Below are 4,655 nucleotides of genomic sequence, written 5' to 3' on the forward strand. Positions count from 1 at the left end.
AGGGAAAGGTAGAAGATAGTTTCATTAAAAACAAATAGCTGTGAAAAAATGTCTGCGCAATTAGCCAAAATTTCTAGACATTTTTCATCAAAAGAAAGGAAGAATAAGAGCACACTATGACTGCCACGCTCCTTTACATGCTCTCCCGAATCCAGAATATTCTTGGGACACTGAAGGTTCACATTCAGATCTCCTTAGTGCCTGATACAGTGCACTGATTTTAATCTAGGTCTCTTCCACTTTGGTAAATAACCACCACATTACAGGTTATTGTAGGACAAAACACTGAAATCTTCCTCCCACAAATTCTATCCCAGAGGAGAAAAACCTTTTTGACCAATCAATATTTTGGGAAGCAGCAGAGGAGAGAATATTAAAGAAATCCTGACCAGATCCATTTTCAAAAGATTAAAAAAAAAACCCTCCAAAGATAGCACCATTCACACTTAAAAATCTAAGGATAATCACTGCAAATCATGGAGTAGAGAAAAAAAACAAAACCTCAAACACTCAGTGGTTGAACCCTTAGACCACTGGTTTTGAAACGTAGATCTGTGTGTTTTAAAATCACTTTCCTTCACTTTCTCTTTTGCTAAAAGTCACTGAACAGTAAAAAGAGATAATTTAAAATAGAATACATGACCAGTGTTTGAGCACGCGACTGACTATATTTTGACTCAATTAATTTCTACTTTTATTTAAACATCATTCCTGATTTTCCTGTTTCTAATGCAAACAAGACATGGCCCGATGCTTTTCAGACTGACTTTATGGCCTTTTTTTCAGATCACAGTGAATGGGAGATTAGCAGGACTTGGCCTCAGTCGAAGCATGCGAATTGCCTCACGGTAGCTTTGGACCAAGAGGATACTCAGAGCTCTTATGTTTCTCTCCCTTCTCTATTTCCCATATCTCCAAATTTTACAAGCAAGTTAAGTGTTGCATCCTGCAATTTTAATGCCTAATGCTAGCAATGTGATTATGCATATTTGGAAGGAAATTCACCATAGTTATCTTTTTTTCTTCCTGGTTCCTCTGCGTCATGTGGTTCCAACATTTTTGCCATTGCAAGAAGTTGTCTGGAGTCTGCAGGTTGGAAGGACAGCACCTGTTTTATACCAGGAAAAAAAGTAGTGAGAGAAAGAAGTTTCTTTTTTTTCCCCTTTTCCATGTACAGTGGTTAATTGCAGTTTTGGCAGACAGCATGTGCGAAACCAGACCTTATTTAAAGTGCCCCAAACAGCTTTCCACTAAGTAAACAGTAATTGGGCTTAAAGGAAATATTTTTGCTCCTTGTGCCAAAATAGAGATATAATCTTATTCAGCTGATCAGGGGTACTAAACAGTGCTTGGCCTGGTGGATTTGCCGATTGCTGTTTTGCAGAAGGAGACCTGTCAGGTACAACCTAGGCTGCTACAACTGCAAGGATCTTCCTTTCAAAGGATGGTTAAATCCAAACACACACTGGTTAAGGTCAGACAGAGAGCCCGATTCCCCAAAGTATAATTTTGCAGCTTAAGCAGTAGAGGTGGTGTTGTGTATAGTTCCAGTAAAGTGGAGGAAAGTGGGGAGCCTTTTAATTTCAAACTCAAAGGAGAACTTAGCATCAGAGATACCTTCCTCTCTGTTAACCTTTATTATAAAAATGTACAGTTTGCATTAAACAAGAGTGTGTATAGCTTGCATGTTCTCAACCATCTGATTTCAGCAAAATAAGCAAGTAGGGCACTATTTAAAATAAAATATCAAGTCAGTGTTTTAATTTGAGTCCTGAGAAAAGCATGCAGAGCACCTTGCAGTCTTCTTGGTCTTTTTGATGCTGTAAGTGTACAGAACGATTAATTTAAAGTTTTCATGCAAAAACCAGATCAGTAGACAGACATTAAAACTGAGGAAACAAAGGGATTTCTGGCACTGCTGCAATTCTTTCCACAGTTGATTTTACTCTTTCCTTTTTTTATAAATAACTCTTAATAAGAGGGTGAAAACCAATAGCAACATTTTCAGCATAGGCCTGATTCTATGCTGATGCTTTCCACAGGAGCAACCTGAGGTGCTTTGGGGCAAATCTAAATCCCACTAAAGTCAGCAAAAAACTTTGACTTTGGTGGGTGAAGGATCAGGTAGTTTCATTAACTTTCCCACAGTATGTGTTTGTCTGTCTGTACAGGTCTCCAAGGTCAGTGTCTTTCTCTTTCTGTTCATCTACCTGTTTATAGCACTCTCATTATGCAGTATCTAAGCATATGTTCACTATCTTCTTCCAGCGTAGCTCAGATTTCTTTTTCATTTCTTTCTCCATGATTTTTTTTTCTCCCAGTATTTAGTAGCTGTGAGATATTTATTTTCCAAGACTCCTATAGGAGACTGTTGGTAATATCACACTGGAGTAACTTAGTAAGAGCCAGTAGTATGCCAGCTGAGCCATCAGAGAGGTCTGACCTCCCCCACTTAACAGGAATGTACTTTAATCAGTTCTCTTTGTTTCAGTCAGAAATTCAGAACTATGGTGATGAAAGTGAGTTCTTTTTTGAGGAAAGGCAGTAAAGGAGTTATTAAAACGATACCTGCCATGGAAAGGGAAAGATTTATATTTAACAATCAACAGGTTAATGCTTGCAGTACCTAGAACTAAAGAAGCACACTTGAGTTTTTCTCCATGCTAGTGTAGATCCTACTCTCTTCTTGCTAAGGGCTTGCCAAGAAAGTTAAAGTAAATCACTAGAAGGCTTAAATAAGAACACATTAGTTTAATGTGTTAGACTCCTGTGCTGTGCACATTGTACTCCTGGGAGCAGCACGGAGAGGGCAGCAACAGCAGGAAACTGCTGTATCTCCCTCTGAGGTCATGCCATCGTAAATGGAGTAGGATGGGCAATGGGGGAACCTCTTCGTATCGGACAGGTGAGCAGAGGACATGCATAGTGCAAGGCGTGGGGACGTGTGCCATAACATCTAGGGGACCGGGGAGGCTATTGGTTTCTAGAAATCATTTTCCAGCTTGTCCTCATGACAGCCCAAAGGTTGTATGTTACTGCAGCTGCACGGCTTGTGGCAGTCACCAGCACTCGCAAAATGTCCTTTGTCCCTTAAGAGTTACCCATAGTGGGAAGCAGAGGAATCACCGGCACCTTTCTTTGTGCACAGAGGTACTCTCAGTTTGAGGAGCACCACAGAGCTGGGATTTCTTCCCAAGTGAGGTGTCAGTAAGAGGATGTTACAGGTTAACCCTTTTACCTTGAGCCTTCCATGAATAATTCAGGCCCTTCACTTTTAATATTCATCCACATAACCTCAGTTGTCACTCACCGAGGGTCATTACTTCCTACCAATGTCCAATTTTACTTGTTCCTGAATCTTTCCCTCATCTCTTCATTAAGTAGTCACCACATATGGCAGAGATGCACACGGTCTCTTTTGCCAGCTCAGTCCCTAAAGTGGAGATTACTGTGTCACACCAGGAGTGTGATTTGTGTGTGCATTCCTTCTGCAATGATAGGATATGAAATCTATTTTCAGGAAACCCACATCTTAAAAGTGGCAGTGCACTTTTATGTACCATGTGCAGCAGCCTTTGTGTTGCCTCACTCTCTTCGTGGCTCTCTGGAAAGGGATTTCTGGAAAATTAGCTCAACAGAGAAAACTGACTCAGTCCATAGGTTTTACCGACTGATCTTTCTGGTTAAAGTGGGAGGCAATTGTTACCAGAAAACTAGGTAGAAATTCCTAGTGTTACAAGTGAAGGTTTGCACAAGAACACTTTATAGACATTATACAGTTTTCATTAAGAAATCAGATAAAAGGATATCAAAATGACAAAATGCCTGTGCTTCCAAACTTGCAAAGCTGCCTGATTCTGCTGACTTTGCACCAGGGAGTCTCTCTCTTACCTAGTTGGAGCATCCTTGGGGACACAGAGAGTGGTGCAGGTTAGAGCAGACACTAGGTTAGTAGGAGCATAAATTAATGTTGCAAAAGCTTAAGGAAAAGGCAGGTTCAGGGCAAAGTGGTTCACTTCTTACAGACTGCAAAATGACAGCTAAAACCAAAGAGTTGTAACCAGCCATTTGCTAAATATCCAGAAAAGTTCCTTCAACCTTAACTCCTTAATTACCTGCCTTCCAGGTGAATCCTTGCACTTGCTTAGAAGTGATGTGGCAATGATGACTATTAGCAGACTTTCTGTTGCCGAAGAGCACTTCTAGATCACAAAAGCTTCTTTCCTCATCTGCTTATCTTTTCAGACTATAGATTTCCCTGGAACCCCACACAGATTTTCCCATCCGAGTTTCCTTCAACACGGACAGGCCGTTGGTCACTTCACCCCCATGGTTGCAGAAGCCTTTGACATTCCCTGGAACAGTCATTTGTTTCATCTGTGAAACACAATGTGAAACCAGTGATCAGTCAGGGCCCCAGCTTGCAACTGGGTGAAGAGCATGGCATTATCTGCACTTGTGTGCAGTCTTTTTCTCTCACTTTTGTTTTTCTTTTTCTTGGGCAAAAAAAACTGTCACTGAATGTTTCCACGATACGCTTGTTAATACAAAAATTCCCATACCAGCAGCATGTGATTATGAGAGCAAGGCTGCCAGTCAGACCATTGTCAGACCAGACCATAGGTGTGATTTGGTAAAATATTTTCTCTCTTTTC

The sequence above is a fragment of the Egretta garzetta genome, unplaced genomic scaffold (genome assembly GCF_000687185.1).
Source record: "Egretta garzetta isolate BGI_Z169 unplaced genomic scaffold, ASM68718v1 scaffold206, whole genome shotgun sequence".
In the NCBI taxonomy this organism is placed as follows: domain Eukaryota; kingdom Metazoa; phylum Chordata; class Aves; order Pelecaniformes; family Ardeidae; genus Egretta; species Egretta garzetta.